This window comes from Tauraco erythrolophus, chromosome 2 (assembly GCF_009769465.1).
Source record: "Tauraco erythrolophus isolate bTauEry1 chromosome 2, bTauEry1.pri, whole genome shotgun sequence".
Lineage (NCBI taxonomy): Eukaryota > Metazoa > Chordata > Aves > Musophagiformes > Musophagidae > Tauraco > Tauraco erythrolophus.
Window position 1 is genome coordinate 66553440 of NC_141466.1, and position 19561 is coordinate 66573000.

The following is a 19561-nucleotide window of genomic DNA, read 5'->3' on the forward strand; positions in this document are numbered from 1 at the left end:
GCTTATACTTGTTGAGAAGTTGAAGGAGGTAATGATTTTTTTGGAGAAAACAGAATTAAAATATTTTCAAAAAATGTGTATTTTAATCTGGGATACTTTAACCAAGAGTGATAGACTGTTTAGTCTGGACTGTGATTTTGAGCACAGACCTGAGCAAGCCACCGTGTTTAAGGCAGCCTTGCCTAGAGATTTCCCCAAGGTACATAGAGATGTTCTCTCTGACTCACAAAATTTCCCATTTCCTTGATCAGGAGGCATCTGCTGGTTTGTATTGGCACTGAACTATGACAACCCACTAACTCAGTGCTAGGCAGTGAAAAGAGAGGTCCTGTTCCCTTCTCACCATTTGTAGCTCACGTGCAGGGAAAGCAGGAAGCATTAATCCATTTTATTTCCTTGCCCTGCATCCCAAGCAACACTCCAGCCCTAGGAAAGCACAGAAACCCCATCCAATGCTGGTTTTCAAAGCTTGATCAGCCCATGTTTTAACACGTGACATAAAGGTCTGAAGAGCCTCGTGTAACTCCTCAGGCCTCACCACGCAGCGTTACAGGACTCAGCAGCATCTCAGAGCCCACAGCAATCACGTTATTCCCCCGTTGCCCCAAATCATTTCCCTTTCACCATTTATTGGAGAGATGCTAAAGCTGAAAACACTCCGGAGGATGCACTTGAATGTGATGTATTTTGAGCTGTGCTCATCAACTAACCAGCTCTGAATGATGACATTGTCGCAGCTCAGCAGGTTGTGCCTCTGCTGCCAAATAAACGACCCATCACCCGTTGGAGTAACGCCAAAGCTGCCAGCGATGGTACAACCATGATGAAAGGTTTCGGTGCCACCTTTTTTCCAGCCCAGCTCTGTAGCTGAAGTGTGTTAGCAGCTTAGCTGCGGCCATGATCCAGCGCTAATGAGCATTTCTAGCTTCCAGCATGTGAATAGAGACTACTCATGTGTTTAATGTTAAACATGTGCTTGCCTGCCTGCCTGCCTGGATAGGGGCCTAAAAGTCATGACAGAAAAGCCTATATTAATGAACAGCATTATTATTCTCTTTCCTTTGAAATCCGGTGGCAGAATTCCCAGTGGGGGAATTCCCAATAGGAATTCCCAGTAGAGCCCAAGGCTACATAAGCACGAAGATGTTTCAAGCGTGAAGATGTCCTTAAAGAACAGAAAACACTCAAGGAGAAAAGCAAGCAGCAGTGATATGTAGGGTGTTGTTACAGAAGAAGGACACCAGCTCTGTCCCGATGGTAACTGGAGATGGTAACACCACCAGTGCCATCAGATTTCGTTCTGGTTTATCATGGGGAGGTTCAGAGTGGAGCTGGTACCAGGCCATGCTGGCAGTGTAATGACAAGGCATGTTCTGCTGTATCTCCAACCACACTCCCCATGGTGGTATCCCACAGTGTAACGATGCCTCCATTGTGTCTGCCTCGCTCTCGTTATGAAGTGGCTTGTCTAAAGAAAGCTAAGAAGGGTGGGGGAATTTTTTTTGTATATATATATACATGGAGTAAAAACAATCCAAATATGCTTTAATGGTTCTCAACATGATACTGTCAATTCTCACCACAGGGTGGAATTTGTTGGTGGAAATGAAATGAAATTAAATTAAAAGAGAAAAGCTTGACTATTGCTAATGGGTACTACTGGGAGCCCTAAAAGCAGTTTGTAATGTAGAACCGTAGCAGGAGTGAACATCCTTTAATTCTCTGAATCACTTGGGTTTCACAGGGTCGTTTCAGCCTATTCTGCTGCACTGCTGAGAAGTTGCTCTTTCCATGTCTCCCTAGGTCTATAAATGCTGAAGAATTTGGGAAATGGCTACAGGCACCACATTAATATTTTTCACTTTTTTTTTCCCCTCTCCATTAAATTAACCACTTTAGTTTGGAAGTAAACGATAAATAAATAGAGTTTGCAAACAGCAAATTTCTTTACTTTTCCATTAAGGAAGTTTTTAAGAGCTTTCAGGAAATGAGAGGTTATCCCCAGCTTTGGGAATAAACTGTGGTATAAAATATATATAGAAGTGTGATTCTGATTAAATAATTTAACCCAGAAGATTACAGTTTGTTTTAAGGAGCATGCTTGGGACTAACTGAATAGAATAATCCAGGTATTGCAATAGGGAGTTAAGATTCAGTTCCAATCTCCATGTTTTTTTTTTATTACTGATTGTACAACATAGAAACTCTGTCTATATATATTTGCTTTATTTATCTGCATTATTTAATTCAACAATGCTGTAAAGTGCGTTGGCATGGAAGGTGGCATAAAGAGGAAAACTTACGCTTTTGAAACGGCACTGTTGTTACTGTGTCTTTGATTTTGCCCCCACCAGAATAAACACCAGCCACACCGTTTAGTTGTGTAGGAGCAGGATCTCAGCTTCACAGATCCAGATAGTTTGGCAGTCCCTATGGAGGACAAGGTAATTTGCTCTTTAGCAATCTGAGTCTTCCAGCGGGCACAGCACGTTTGGGAAGGCGTCCAGGACCGTCCTTGGGCGAAGGGATAGCGTTGCTTGTGAAGGACCACAGTGAATCCCCTGCTGTTATAAAATGAGATTAAGCCATCATGAGATGCGGACTGGCTAACCCCGAACCAGACACATTTGCTGCAGCGCGGCCGCTAAATCGCTCTGACATCAGGAACCGCAGCGTAAGAGCTCGGCCTCAGAAGCGAGTCAAAGTGGCATCTTTGTCACCAGTCATTTTCTATTTATAACGACACGGGTCTATTTTATAATCATGGGGAGGCACAACAGGAGTGTGCTTTGTTCTGCCTAAATCGCATTTCTCGTGTGGGTGCGTTTAGACACAGCCCTTGGCCCCGTGCCGTGCACCGCGCACACCCAAGGCGGGCGGTTCTGGCACAACAATGCACACCCTGTCGTGCCTGAATGCTCAAAGACTCCTGCGCTGAAGCAATTAAACTCCTGCTAAATGGCCTGAAAATGTTCCCTTAAGTGTGTTGAGCTGCCACCCTGCCTCACTTCTCATTTCCAATCCCGTTTTGTATCTAAGCCTTGTGTTTCAAATAACCCAGGAGTATATTGCATTGTTTACTGCTGGAAATTACTGGGCATTATCAACTATAAGAAATCGGTGTGAAAAACCCCAAACTCCAATTCAACCCTCTTTCTTAGTGCAAAACTGACTGACTGCTTACGCATGCAACTATTTTCAGAGGCTGTGAATCAATTCCCAATAGCTGCGTGGTTTGGTTTCTGGAGAATAGGTCCTCATCTCTGCAAATCCTCCTAGCTATGATGGTACCCTCCCTCCTGTTTTTTTTTAAAAACCGTCCTGGTTCTCTTTTTAAAAAAAAAAAAAAAAGGATCCTGCTCTGTATTGCCTAGAAGTTCACAATCGAGCTATTGATAGATTAATTTTTGTAGTATCACTGGTTTTAGTTCTAAAGCCTGAAGATCAAAACTAAGTTGCATAGTGAGATTTGGGGGTGAATGGAAATGCTGTTTTTCCTCAAAACCCACTCATTTGCAAATCTTGACTCATTTGAGGCACAATCCTGGTTACTTAGAGTGAGGTCTGAGGTTGAAAGAGAGGAAAGGGAGCCCACAGTACATCCTACTGTCCTTCCACTGAGAGAAGATAGCAGGAACTAGTCTGAAAGTCCTAAGAGGTACATGGACATGTTTTCCATTTTCAGTGTGAAAGCAACCTTGTGCAGACACCCAAACAGCCATAAACTGACCCACAGTTGCTTAAAAATTGCAATGACATCAAAAAGCAAAATTTGGGATATGAACAATGACGTGATGATCAGGCACGGTACCTCTTTGGGGCATTATATAGGCCAAAAATATCTCATTTGAAAGGACACTCAAATTTTTAGGTTTAGCCCAGACCCAAGTCCAGGGCTGGATTTTCTCCACCAAAATGTCATTAATCTCAGAAAAATGTAATGGCTCTTGAGATTGCCACCACCTGATCTGCTGGGATAAAAACAAAGTCAGCAACTCTTAAGGAGAAAGCAGAAATGGCCTTTAAACTTGGACCTGGTAACCTTCAAAGATAAGTAATTTATTTGTAAACAACTGTTTTATAGTGATTGACAGGGAAAAGCAACTGTGCATCTGGGGGTCTCCATCAGATAAGACAGACAGACAGGATAAACCGCTTCACATACTTCTGAGTTTCGGCTGAGGCACATCCTCTCTTAATGGGTAATTTTAGATTAGACTGTGAGCTTTTGGAGTAGGAACTATATATTTCTTCTCTGTCTGTGCACAACAGAAGTCTGATTAGAGCCTTTGTGTGCTGCTCTAACCCTCGTAATATATAATAATAGGCATAATATAATTAAAATGTCATTGAAGTTCACCTTTAATATTATGATTGTGCGGCTATGCTCTGTCAATTGTGAATACAACTAATGTCTTTTTTTGTATAATAGGTAGTATATTTTGTTATTGAAGAAAGAGTTAAATTTAATTTTTAAAAGCAAAGAAGTATCTGCTCATTGTTTCATTTTAAGCTTTTGGATAGATAAGCAAACATTTCTTTTATATCCTTCAAATGAGTATCTGTTAAATGAAGAAATCCACCTTCCTGAATTGGAGATGTTTATAATCTTATATTCCAAGAGTGATTAACACCTGATAATTTGAATAAAAGTGGTTTATTTTCTCATTGGGTTATTCCTGAACTTTTGTTTCATTTGTTAATTGTTTCTTTTTAAACAGGCAACATTCCCTCGGCTGCGAGAAAAAATGTACGCTCACAGCTTGAATACAGCTATACTCATCACTGGATTTAAAGCTCGATTTAACAGAAATAAGGGCAAGACAGGAAGGACAAGTAAGCTACATCTGTGCTAGAAGAAGAAGTATGGCCAGGATATAACTCATGCACTGTCCCCCAGATGTTGATGCCATATAGTTAGTGCAGCTGGCGGTACCGTGTTGGCCTGAACCAGAGAGCCCTCTCCAAGGCAGTGAATACAAGAACTGGTGGGGTTATAGTACAGGTCTATAAAATAATGGATGGGGTGAAACAGGGAATGATTATTCAGTATTTCTCATATGAGAAACCCTAATAATCAAGCATCAAGTTTAAAGCAAACAGAAAGAAGTGCCTTTTTACACAGTGTATAATGAAACTTTGGAGCCGCTTACCGGCTGATGATGTGCAGATCAAAATGAATATGGGGTTCAAATATGGATATGACAACTTCATGAAGAACGGATCCATTAATGGTGTTAAATACAAAAGTTGGGATGCAATTTCCAGGTCAAGAAGTTCCTAAATACCAGGGTTAGGAGAGGATCCAGGGAGAAGTAGGTTTCCACTTGCCTTATTTCTTATAGTGCTTCTGCTGGGAGAGATTAGACACAGCTGAGGTATGGCTGGGTGGTTTGGCTCCAGGATAGCCTTTCTGATATTATGCTACACAAACGTAAAGTATTGTAAATTTTATTGCAGCACAAAACTTTGAATTTAGCTTCCCTGAAACAAACCACTTCCAGAGAGGCATTAGAGACAGGGGCTCAGAGTCCCTCTCACAGCAAATGACAGGGAAACACCATCCGTCTGAAATGACAAAAGTTCATCATCCAAAAGCTGCAACTGGAGAGGAATAAATAGGATTCCTCTCTGTTTATGTTTCAACTTTTCTTCTGGTCACCAAAGACTATACCCTTTGAGCCCCATCTCTCTAGTACACATATCTCTCTTGGTGTGATATGTGCTATAAAACTAAAAATTTATTTCAAAGTCTTTAAACCCAAGCTGGTAAGTGTCAGCCTAATGTTTCTGCCTTAATTAGTGCTGAAATAGCTATTCAGTTGTGCAGAACTGTCAAAGTCCAGGGCCTCAGCTCATTGCTTTTGGACTAAGCCCTCAACGTGCAAGCACAGAAGTGCACCTTCATATCAGACATGATCTTTCCCTTCTCTGATCATGGTGACATGGAAGAAAACCAGAACACCTGCAATAATTCACCATCGGGTATATCAAAGACTGAATAAATAAGGTAGAGGTAGCACAATCCTTTTTTTTTCCTATTTTTTTTTTCCTTCTGAGTTTTTACCTAATTTCAGGTCCATGGAGGTGGTTCTGCTCCTCTACTCTGCTCTCGTGAGACCCCGCCTGGAATACTGCGTTCAGCTCGGGAATCCCCAACACAAGAAGGACATGGAGCTGTTGCAGTGAGTTCAGAGGAGGGCCACAAAGATGATCTGAGTGCTGGAGCACCTCTCCTATGAAGACAGGCTGAGAGAATTGAGGCTGTTCAATCTGGAGAAGGCTCTGAGGAGACCTTCTAGCAGCTTTCCAGTAGATAAAGAGGGCCTACAAGAAAGCTGGAGAGGGGCTTTTTACAAGGGCGTGTAGTGACAGGAAAAGGGGCAATGGATTTAAACTGAAAGAGGGGAAATTTAGATTAGACATAAGGAAGACATTTTTTTGCAATGAAGGTGGTGAGGCACTGGAACAGGTTACCCAGAGAAGTTGTGGCTGCCTCATCCCTGGTAGTGTTCAAGGCCAGGTTGGATGAGGCTTTGAGCAACCTGATCCTAGTGGAAGGTGTCCCTGTCCATGGCAGTGGGGTTGGAACTAGATGATCTTTAAGATACCTCCCAACCCAAACCATTCTATGATTCTATAATTTGTAAACAGTCCTGAATGGAAGTACAACTTGACTGTTCAGTCACTCAACTGTGTGGACACTGTTCCTTCAGGCTCAAGCCTGGCTGTGACTGTGGCCAGCACTGCTGTGGATGATTGGTAACACTGTCACGCATTTTCTAGTAGAAACCCACACCTTGCACAGCTCCATCGTGTCATTGCACTGCCAGAACCACACACATGAGACTGGACCATCCAGATGAGCATCTCTGAGAGCTGCCGATACCCAATGGTACCAAAGGATGATGCCAAGAGCCCCAGCACTTGGATTTTAACATACTGACCAGATACAAAACATGTTCCACACTAGTGGTGTTTTTTTAGTATTTATTTCATTAAAAGTAGTTACCTATAGCTCTGGCTCCTCTCATTATACAAACTAACCTGACACTGGTCTCAGGCTCTCCAGACACTGGTCTCGGTGATATTTTACAGTAGTGAGTGCATCAGACCCATTAGGCACTGCGTAAAGTAAGAGGCTTCCGTGCGTGAGTGATTGTGATTGCAGACGTGAATGATGAAAAATGGGGTGAGTAAAAACCTGGATCACTCATCATTTTTGCTGTTTGTATTTTATCATTCCTCATGCATCTGCTCCAAACAAGCCAAAGCTTTCCCCTTTCCACAGCTGTGTCTCTATGCTGCTGGTCATTTGGTCTCTGAAGGATCACTTCTACTCAGCCAATTGCTCTATCTGACAGGGATCTGTACTGCTATCTCTCTCTGTTTGCCACATGAAAAATAGAGTCCTTTGTGGGCTCCACGGAGCTGCTGGCACCTCTTCCTTCAGGGATGGGGTGGGAGGGGAGCTTTTTCAAGGAGAGTTTGGTTTGGTTTTTCTTTTTTATCTCAATACCTGCTGTAACACTCTACACATCCTGCTGGGCACGCTGCGATCAGTCCAGTCTGCGGCAGGCAAGAGTTTAGACATTTCAGGTGTCATCCATCCTTCATATCTCGTGCATGCCTTTCCTTTCATAAGCCCAGCAGATGCCTCTAATTGCCACTGTTCTTGGCTTTCCAAGAAGTAGCAGAGGAACTATGGAGTCCCTCTGGCAAAGGATGAAACAAAGGGGCCCAGCAGTGTTATGACATTTTCTTGCACTGAATTAGCTTTGGGAAGAATGGGCTCTTTCCTCCCGTTAGATAAGCACAGAAATCTTAAGCAGATGCTTGCAAAACATCAAACAAATATATACTTAAAAAAAATAAATACAGGCTGTACCCACATGCCCCATAATCTGGCCAATATTCAGCCACCGCTAACAGTATCTAGCTTTTCTTTGGTGGAGCCTGGAGGAAAAGGAAAAACCCACAGTCTAGTCACTCCACAGCAGGACTGCAACTGGCTCCTCTGGCACCATCATCCCAGGGCTGAACGTGGCAATGCCAGGAGCTGATGGCCAGTCTCCGATCCATCCTGTTGTTCAACAAGTAAAGGGAAACACAGCACTTCTCTCCTGTGTGTTGTGTGTACACTCCAGGGGCTTTAATCTGTTCAAGTTTCTCTTTAAATCAGCATTGCGGAATGTGAAGGGGAATTTCATGCCATAGGGAAGAAGGTGCAGCAGTCTGGAAAGCCTAAATTGCCAAAAACAAAAGGAAAGGATGTTTTCTTTAGTGCTTAAGTAACCCTTATGCTCCTGATTTCTAGGGCACAGATGATAGGAGAGATTTCTTCTAGTTTTCTTGCATAGAAAAGCCATAGGTTTTGGGAATGGAAGTATATTAACTGAGAAGTGTGAGAAAGAATTCATTGCAAGAAGTCTCTCTTCCCTCAACCCTTTGTTCAAACAACATTGGAGGATATTACCAGTGCTAAAAGAAGGACTTTCAAAAACGTGCTGGAGTTCAGGTCACCCATGTAATCTTCATTCATCCCCTCGCGTGGGCAGTTTGTGATACCAGCTTCCATCGGCTCGTGTACCACATCCTGGGCAGGTCCTGCCCTGTACGACACCCTGAATGGGTAATGCAATTTTTCTCAGCAGTGTGTGGTTCTGGGTCTCCTTCATTCTTTATTATTCAGCCTGTTAGGAAGCACTTTAAAATTCATGGTTTCAAGTGCTTTCTACAGCAGCGTTGTTTGTAACATCTTCACAAACACTCACGAGATCACTTCACATATCCCTAAGGGGGACACGACGATGTTTCACAGCGTGGGAACCAATACTGCGAACTTCAGACATGAGTTTTCCCTTCGCTTTGAATGCTTCGTTTCACCTATATAAGACATGATTTTTTGCAGTGCATTGCACTGCACAGCAATTTCAGGGTACTGCTTTACCAATAAATTCAATGTGCTGGGAAAACTCCCAATCTCTGGGACAAACTGGCACAAAATGGCTTTTGTCCATACTGGTTTTACACTCCTAAACTGGATGGCTGCCTGCAAACTGCTTATTAGAAACAGGTCCTGGACAAATGAACTTCCAAACGATGGTGGGGACAGATTAGTTTGGGAGGGTGCCAAGTGGCCTGAGCCAAGGGGTCTTACAGTCTAGACATACATACATATATACATGTATATGGTGTATGTATGTGTATACAGACTAAGTAGTAAAGGCAGATATTTCGGTTACGTTAGAGAGCTCCTGCACCTCAAGTCTCAGTACCACCATAAAAAATAGAAATTTGGCTCAGATGAACAGTATTTGGTCTTTCCTAAGTTCAGACTGTTTGAGTTTGCAACTTTAGTAGTGTTTTAGTGTAGTTTTTCTTTGTATAGTGTTTTCTGTGTGTGTGTGTGCAAATGCACACACATACATATATCTATTTATACATGTGTATGTATACACGCACGGTGGCATCCTGCCCTTCAAGCAGCATTTTAATTCTGGGTATCTGTAACGATCGCAGAAAATCGATGCAGTTGGTATTTGAGCCACTGCAGGGGACCAGCTGGCTTTTGCACCATGTCTCTGCTCAAGCCTGAGTCCTCAGGAGGTTATTTATCTCACTGCAGTGACAGTCATGTTGCCATGCCCGTTCAGCTGGGAAAATTCACTACGTCTTGCCATGGGACACGATTCCCCAGGGAGAGCCTCGTGGCTGTCAGAGCCACTTGGATGCCTTGCTCATTCAGCTCGAGTAGCACTCATATTTATGGTCTATAGGCTTAAATCTTTATTCATAAAGCAGCAGCTTTAGCTTTTCATTGTCAATGTGGATGTTGAACTAATCAGAAAGGGGAGCAGGGGAAGGGTGGGGACCGGAAAAGAGGAGTTTGTGGGAACATAACAATGTTAAAGAAAAAACTCTGCTTGCTGTCAGTTAAGTCTCACCATTAGTTACCTTTACCATTATGGATTCATTTTAAGATCCAGACTTCAATATACATAACTTTAAATCACTAACATCCTTCATGGCTCTGTGATTTGCTGGTTCCATATGTAGCCTCTTGGCCCATTGTGTTGGCACAGGTTCAATTCTTGTTCTTCCTTTGGGTTATGGTCTCCTTGCTTTGATGGGGGGAATCGGGAGGGGAAGAAGAGGGAAAGAGCAAGAAAGGGATGGTGAGACAAAAGACAAGTGATGAGGGAGAGGGAAAGACTGGGTGGAAAAGAGAAGAGCAAAAGCAAAAGTAGAAATAATACAAATGGAGAGAAACTGCTTGAAATAAATAGGAAGAAATAAAGAAACATTGTGAAAAAAACAGGAAGAGGAAAACAGTGGCAAATATCGTCATGAGCAGCTGTTCCCATCCCACTGCTTGTGGCTGTGCTGAGATACTGAGGAGAGGGACGAGAGGGCTGATACAGCCTGTCCAGAGTGCCTGACATGGCAGTGCCATGCTGCTGCTCGTTCCTCTGCAAACAGGCTCAGTCCCCGCCTGAACTTTGTAATTAAGCTCACTGAGATTTTGCTTGGGGTCTGGGCTGGCAGCTGTATTGAATTTTGGTTCATTGTGTGATTTATCAGGGCCGTCGATGGGCGTTCGGATGATTTAGTGCTGCAAAAATACCTTGGAATGCAACGCGCAGCAATATCTGCATTATTAATAACAATAATAATAAAGATAAATGTCCCTCCCCAGAGCTTTCGATGGCCATGCCACTCAATTTAACATTTTAGCAGTGGCATGTGGCCTCTCCATGGCACCTGGTAACGTCTGATGGATTCGAGCAGGCAAAGAAAAGGTTATTTGTCAAACACTCAGCCTCAACTGTATGGTGTTTTGAAAGCTCCAGGTCAGAGCAGCCTGAGCTGCATTCCTGTCCCTGACATCCAGCGAGACTGAACTTCGTCATGTTATTAAGCTGTCAGCAGTGCTGGGGCGTTATTTAGATTTCTGGTGGGAACTCCTTGCACATGCTTGGGGTGCTCTAGTGGGATTATATCAACACCATTGTAAAACACGCACAAATGAGCTGTGCTGTAATTACCACATGAAGACCTCGCTTGGCTGGGTTAATCAGCAGAGAATGGAAATACCAGATAAACACAAATGGGCCACCAGGATGTTTATTCCAGTGGCAGCAACGCCATTGTTTCCTACGGAGAACAGCCTGATTCTGGGGTTCCTCTGGCAGCCAAACCACCAGCTGCCTAGCATCTGCACCATGCGTGGAGGAGCAACATGGGGCTCTGCTTCCTTCCCTGCACCAGGGTCCTACAGGCATGACCAACAGGACCGGGGCTGGGAAGATGCAGAGGAAAGAAGGGATTGGGGTGATGTGATATTTTCTGTTGTAAAAAAAAAAAAGGAAAATGTTTTCTTTACACACCTGCACCCGTTACAGTCAAAGATCTGCTTTGCATGAGACGCGTGTGCCCATCGGGTAGGACAGGGGCTGCTTTCCTGTGATGCTTTCTCAAGTGGAAGGGGTAATTACGGCTTTATCAGTTCCAGCAGCCTGTCGGAAAGGGCAGGCTTAGGAGAAGCAGCTGTCTGGGGACTTTTGTTCTGTTGGTTGCCATTCAACAAACCACCGTTTAACTGGAAGAGACACAGCCTGATTTAAATCGACAGGGGAAGGACTGCACTGCCCACTAGCCACAAGCCACAGTTGCCAAGTGGGACCATGGTGGGACCAACCACCCCGGGCAGAGATCCTCTTTCACAACTCCTTTCTCTGCCCTGTAAATCAGACTTGTTTTATCTACGTAGCACCTGCGTGCTGTAACTAACACCGTAAATGGTGGCTTGCTAAGCAAACACTTGGCAAGGACAGATGGAAGATGTCCTTGTCCCAGGTGTTTGCTACAACCTCCACAACTCTGCCCAAGCACAAGAGGTTGCCTGGGCACTTCCTAAGCTGATGAGGGTGAATTTTTTGGGGGGTAGTTTGAATGAGCAGTGGTTGTGCACATGCCTGCCTGGTTCTGTTGCGAGGTGATAGCAAACCATTTGGTTAATCGCTTCCTTTGGAAAAACTACAGGGAAGCATAAGGGATGGTGACAAATACTGAATGAGTAACGCCAGCATTATTTCACACTGGAAGATTTGAAAGAGTTTTTCCACACAGCCTGACATCCTATTATAGCAATGTAGCAATATAATAATGAACATATATGACACTCTATGTCAGTAATATAACAAGTGCTCAAAGTGACTGTACTACTCTCACGAATTTGCAATCCAAATGGAATAAAGATGTCTTACTAGAGCCTCCATTTGCAGAGAGAGGATTGTCCAAAGATGTTCATTTATCACTCAGATGGCTGAGATTAATAACTCAGGTTAATAGTTCAGCCCTCATCTCCTGGACAGTAATGTACGAAGGATCATACTGTGTTCAGCTCTGGGATCCCCAACACAAGAAAGACATGGAGCTGCTGGAGTGCGTCCAGAGGAGGGCTACGAAGATGATCCAAGTGCTGGAGCGCCTCTGCTATGAAGACAGGCTGAGAGAGTTGGGGCTGTTCAGCCTGGAGAAGAGAAGGCTCCATAGTGATCTTATAGCAGACTTCCAGTACCTGAAGAGGCCTACGAGAAAACTGGAGAGGGACTTTTTACAAGAGTATGTAGTGATAAGACAAGGGGCAATGGCTTTAAACTGAAAGAGGGTAGACTTTGATTAGATATGATGAAGAAATTTTTTACATTAAGGGTGTTGAGGCACTGGATCAGGTTGCCCAGAGGAGCTGTGGATGCCCCATCCCTGGAAGTGTTCAAGGCCGAGTTGGATAAGGCTTTGAGCAACCTGGTCTAGTGGAGGGTTTCCCTGCCCATGGCAAGAGAGTCGGAACTAGATCTTTGAGGTCCTTTCCAACTCAAACCATTCTATGGTTCTATGATTCTATCTGTCCCATACACCATGTTAACTCTTGACCTCCCATCTCATGCAGAGGATTGAGGTCCACCATGGTCAGCACTGGGGCTAAATAATGCAATTGATAAATAATACTGACCAACAAACCTTTGTCTCCTCAGTGCCACCACCACTACAGCAGACAAAAGAATGGACATTGCAGATTTGCTCCTCTCCTGCCTTTATTCACTCCTTAGCAAGACCAGTGAAATCCTGTTGTCTCCCAGGAACTTCCTGAGAACTGTGAGGGTGGCTCATCACCTGCAGGGACCTGGCCAGTAACTTCTTGCCACACTGGTGACTTGGGGTCTCAGGGACACAGCTCATTTTTGCTATCAGTTTCGGAAAATTTGATCTACACAGCTCATAGATCTTCTGCATGTTAGTTAGGGGTTCTTTTGAGCAATATCTGTCCAGATGAAAAACATTTTCAGCCAAAAGGAAATTCTCATTAACAAACATCATCTAGTCAAAATTTTCTATGTAAAATTGCTGGTTTGGACACACACTCAAATCCCCACCAAAGCAATTAATCTTCATTTACTAATGAAGGATACCAAAGTTAAATGCCCATCCCTGGAAGTGTTCAAGGCCAGGTTGGATGAGACTTTTAGCAACCTGATGTAGTGGAAGGTGTCCTTGCCCATGGCAAGGGGGGTTGGAAGTAGATGATCTTTAATGATTGGGTTTAACTCAAACCATTCTATGATTATATGATTCTATAAAATATCTAAAGTCAGTATTTAGAAAAGAAATTACGTTTTTTAGTAAGATGGCAGCTGGAAAGGAATTGTTTCTTCCAGTGCACCAAAACAGGCAGTTTTTGGCTGACAGTCATTGTCACCTTGGGTTCCCCCTGCCTGCTTTGCTCATGTGCTGTCCTCTGAAACATGGATTGGGTGAACATCTTCATCTGTGTGTACTGTGGGACATAACACAGGCGACAGACAATTTGCTACTGATGAAATATGAATGGAGAGGAGTAATAAATGATTTCTGCCACTGTCTCAGGGGTGGGCACAGGTAGCTTCTGGCTTCTTTTTGTAGGTGCTCAAAGCTGGCCGCATGAGCTGGGATGGGATCTTTTGTTTCTTTGACTCCCGCTTGAAAAAATGCATGGTCACATACTTATCCTTAAATCCAGGACAGAATTCAAGGGGATTATATGGTCTGTTGATCTGGGATAGCATTTAGCATGTGCTTGAAGGCATGCTCATTTGGTTTACTGAATGGGAGTATTTCCACCCAGTTTAAAGAGAGAGTGATTGATTAAAAAAAACAAAACAAAACAAAACAAAAACCCACAACGTAAGGAAGAAGGTCAATATCACTGGATGGGGGTGACATAGCGAAAGAAGCACCTTCAGATAGCTCCAGCCTCTGAACAGCATTGATCAGCACCTTTAAAAGTCAGATTTTCATTAAAGTGTCCACAGTCGGGCACTAAAAACTGGTGAAACATAAATCATCAGGGATAGATGAAACATAAAGATATGTAGAAAACAGGATTTGGAGGAGTTCTGCAGTGACGAATTATTCACTATGTAACTCATGCTTTTCTTACGACATTATGAAATATCTTAAGCAGGAAAATAAGAAAACAAACACCTTTGTTTGCAGTATGCTTGAGCATTGCTTGTTTCGTATTCTGCAGAGCCAAGATTTCTTGCCTTGGTGCTTTCTTTCTCTTTGCTATCAGTCAAGATCTTCTGCAGCTCCAGAAGAAAAGGCATCGTATATTATTTTCCTCCTAGCTGCAAAACCAAAGTATTTAAGAGAAAATGTAGAGCTTACTTGAGAAGAGGGTTAAAAGTGTTCCTCTGCAAAAGGGAAAGTATTGTGACATTAGAAAGATCATTCTTCCTGATACTCAAGGTTTTAATCAGTGATCTGCATCTGTAGCCTTTCCCAAAACACTATCATCAAATAATTCAATGTCATCATCAAAGAATTTTTGGGTACTGACTTTCCTTTAATAATAGTTGAGAAGTTTAATGAAAGGAAAGATCTGCATAGATTTCTTCCCAAATTGGATGAAATCCTGCCTTTTTTCTTTCTTTTTTCCCCTTTTTTTGCCTTTGGTAGTATTTCTGCTCAGAGAAAATTATAGCTTCTGGTGCCAGTGATGTGCTGTGTATATTTTGTTTATTACAGCGGTTTTAACTGGAACCATGGGTGAGGGAGTATCATTATAAAATTCTTGATACCCCTGATATATTTGTGCAAACATAGTTGTGGGCACCAAAGGCAGTGGAGGAGATGACATTTTCAAAGCATTTTCTCCTTATTTTAAGCATCTGCTCAGTCACTGAAATGCCCACATGCTCTCTAGGCAGGGAGAAACCAAGGTCCTGGTTCATGCTGGACATCTGACCTCGTGTGTCCAGCTCCACCTGAGTTGAAGCTGTTTTTCTGCAGCTCCTTCTCCAGCTGAACCGTAGCTTGGTGGTGGTACCCAAGTGGCCAAACCCTTCCTGGTGTTTGCCATCACCAAGGCAGAAACATTGTGAGGAGATGTGTGGCTTCTCAAAGGAGGAGAGCTTGGAGTTGAACAAACCAGGAGTGAAGGCAGTTTGTACTAAAAGCCTCCTGGGCGTGTAGGTTCCACACATGCAGTGGTTGGGAGGATCGGGTGGTTGCACCACTTTTATGAATAGCAAGTGCTGGGTCCTAGAACGCTACAAATTCATATGATGTCTGCAATACCTTTGAAGATGAGCTCTGCAAATCAGACCTGCAGGTTATCTCTTTGCAATTATATGTATTTCTTTATTTACTTTTTTCTGGCACTGAATTGTTTCTGTCACTTTTCAGGACTGCAAGAGGCAACAGCGGTGCAGGAGATAAAGAAGAAACTGTTTGAAATGCAAGAGGCCAGGTTTTCTAAACATCCAGGAGCTGATTTCTTCCCATTCAGTGTCTACAGGCTGGGACAGATTTTCCAATGAATTCAGCCAGCAGCACTGGGACTGAATTCCCACTGGGACACTGGTATCCCACTCTTCAAAAGCTTCGCTTACAAAGACATTAAACCCTCTTAGAAGCCTGGCTGCAGCGAATCACAGGTCTGCATGTTTATTTATCTTACTGTGAACCATGACCATGATTTTTATTTATCTTCAGGAACTGCTGAACGTAAGGGGTGAGTGTTTCCTCCGCAGAGTCCAGTGCACCTTGGTGTGGCCCTGCAAAGAAGTCAAAGGCTCACACCAAGCTCTTCAGGTGGGCTTGTCCTCATCTAACTTTGGCCACCTCAGACCAAGGTGTCTCTGCCACCAGGGACACAAGATGAGCACATCCATAAAGCTGTTTACCTTGCTGGTTGTAGACACCTCTCTTAGGATGGGAGGAACCACATTCTCTTCCAGAGGACTCTCTCAGACTACACATTTAGCTTTAAGATGGCTGAAGACAGGTGAGAATAATGTCACTTTAATGAGCTGAATTAACCCAGAAAAGGGTCAATGAAGAAGGTCTGTTGCAAGGGTGGGGCAGAAGGAGAGTGGATGTGGGATCCAGCACCAGAAAAGGTAATGGGAGGGATCTCTAAGGGTCTCAGCGGGACTTGAGCCTGGTTCATGAATATGTCATTGATGCTTATGAGATCCCCCACCCAGGTTTAGACATCTTCCTCACCTGGGATTCCCCATTCAGCAAGTCCATCTTGTTGTATATTGCCTTTTCTCTTTCCTCTTGCAGCCTATAAAGTATTCCCAACTCCCCTTTCTCTTCTCTGTTGTATCTTGGCCCGTGTTTTCGTAGGGAACACATGTATTTCACGAATGTGTGGTTTTGCACATATGCTGCTCATGCCAAGTATGAGCCCATTCTGTATCAGAAACAATCATTTCTGAGGTAGGGAGTGGTCAAAAGCTTACTATTCATGGCAACTCCTGGCATTTGGCAGTGAGCATTCAAAATCTTTGGATTCCCAGCAGAACTTATAATTCATTGCAACAGCCTCAGAATAGCCCACACCAAGAAATCAAGTTTTAATACAACACACAAAAAAAATATTTGAGGTTGCATCCTACTTCTTTTAAGAGATTTTCTGTTCCAAAAGTCCAGTTATGAAAAGAGTTAGGAAAAATGCCTGTTTTCAGTAGTTTCGTAGCTGTTTCTTATCACAATAAGGATAGGGAAAGATCAGCGCTTCCCATAAAAATGACCAGTTCAACCAAAAAGTACTACATAGGGAAAACCAAATAAAAATTGAAAGAAAATGCAACCCAACACATGCATGTTATTCAACTGAAAAACATAGGAATAAACAAAATAGGGAAAATTACTAAAAAATTTGAGAAGTTTGGAAAAAGATTATTAAAAATCAAAGGGAAAAGAAAGAAATAGTTTTCTTTAATTGCTTTACAAGCAAGTCCAAGTCAACAATTTTGCAGAACTTTAGTCTTTTGGAACATTCTTGGAAACTAAAATTAAATTTATATGCATATTTACTACTAATTATATCACTTCTGTTTTAGAATTTCCTATATAAACAGGACTGGTTAGTTTTACTATACTACCTTGCGTCCAGAGTACTTCAGGATGTATTCATGTTCTTTTAGGGATAAGGGAACTGAGGCACAGAGAAACATTATTAAGACAAGTACCAGAATACAGAATATTTACTAGAATACAGAACATTTAGAGTATATCTCCAGCTTCTTCGCTAAATGAGTTATTCATGGGACAACACCACCTACTTAAATTTAGACAATGTTTAAAGATACAACACGCAAATGGAAGTAGATCAAAAGTCACTGGTGTCCTGTTGTGCACTGGTGTTAAGGATTTGACTACTGGCAGAAGCCAAACAAGTTTAAGTAAACTAGCACAACTATGCAGAATGAAAACAGCAAAGCAATGCATTTGTTTCCATAATCCATGCATTGTTGTCACTTACGGATTCAGTCGCAAAAGAGATATTTTTCTTTGGCCATGATTTAATGGAAAATGAATATTATTCTAGAAATGTTTTAGAAATTTGAAATATCAAAGGTGTCAGCCAGTCCAAATACGGAGAAAGAGGTTAGGGGACTCGGTGGCTTAGGTAGCTCAAACTGTCATTCAGTCTTTCACACTGTCACTTGGTAGATCTTATTCTACCTCAGGCTGATAGTTTCTACCACACCAGGCATGTTTGCCTAATTTTTATGAAATAAATGCTTTTAGTGAACTTAGTGCCTTTACACCGTGAACCATCCAAAAGAGGGTTGTACATCTTGATTTTCTCTGTGTGTTTTAAGGGAAACAAGAGCCATGAATTGATGCTCATACTGGAAACAAACACCCTGGCCACATAATCTACCTCATCTCCCCCTCGCTCTTCCTGAGCATGATCACTTTGGCAGGTATGATAACGCTCCTTGGTCTGCTTTGGGTAAAACAAGCCCTCATTTTAAATTGCCCTTTAGAAATCCCTTCTTAATATACAATTTCAAGGCCTTTCCAACTTTTTCTGTGTGTTGTATCTGTAAAAGTTTCTCTTCAGGGTACACCTTTGCTAGAGGCAGTTCTTTCAAGGACTGTTTTCTTTTTGCAGAGAGGAAACATCTCGTTGGCAAGATCTGAGTTAAAAGGGGCATTTTTTTTTCACTCTGTTGGTATTGGGGAGTTGATTGGAATAAACGTATTCTGCCCTAAAAGTCAAACCACATGAAAAAGAGAGCAGGACAGGGAGGCAGGAGTTCGACAAACAGCTCTGATGGAATTGGCAGTGATGGGTCCAGGTGCAGTCATTTGCAGGTGCCCTCCTCTCTGTTAGGGGTCACCACCCTGCTCCTTCTCACAGTCTGGTGCCTTCACACAAACCCACCTCCACTAGCACACCAGTTTGTAGATGGGGATGTGACAGAGCTGAGGAGGCAGAAAGTTCATTGCGCACTAGCTGTTAGGTGGAGGCTAAGGCGGAGGTGATACAGAACACAAGAGGTGGCATCCCCACTGACATGTCTCTTTGAGCCCTAGTTTTTCAGCTCTTTCTACCTGCCTTGCTCACTTGCACCAGTGAAAAGAGTCAAAATGTGCCCAAATCATTCATTCAAATCAGGAGGACATAGCCACGCTACATGCAAGCATGCTGATTGCCTCTTGGCCGTTAAATGGGATATTAAAGCTGTCTACAAATATGTCATAACTATTTGGCTCAGATCCCAGATGGATCAGGAGCAGCAGAGACATGTATGGTCCACCCCCACCCACTCTCCTCTCAGTGGCTCCATATTCACACCCTAGAAAAAAGAGGGGAACTAAAAAATTAGGGAGGTGCGTTGCCTCCAGAGAAAAGGCGCAATGCTCTAGCAATGCCTAGCGCCTGCGGTTCTGGCACCAGCAGAGCTGACTGCTGCACTTTCACCAGTGGATCACTCAAGGCAATGGAGAATTCAATTCAGGGAGAATTCAGGGAAATTGCTTTTTTAATAACAGGGCAGGAGCTTTCACCCACCTCTTTCACCCTAGCCTGAATGCTACAGAGAGTAGTTATCTGTATGAATTGGCTTCCTCAGCCAGTCTGAGTCATTTTTCTGAGTCTAGAGTTTTAAGGGAGTTTTTGTGGCTACACATTGACTCTGGTTTTGTCCCTGGCATCCCTACAGGAAATTCAGCTCAACAGTTTTGGTGTCAGACTCAGCAAAACAGACCT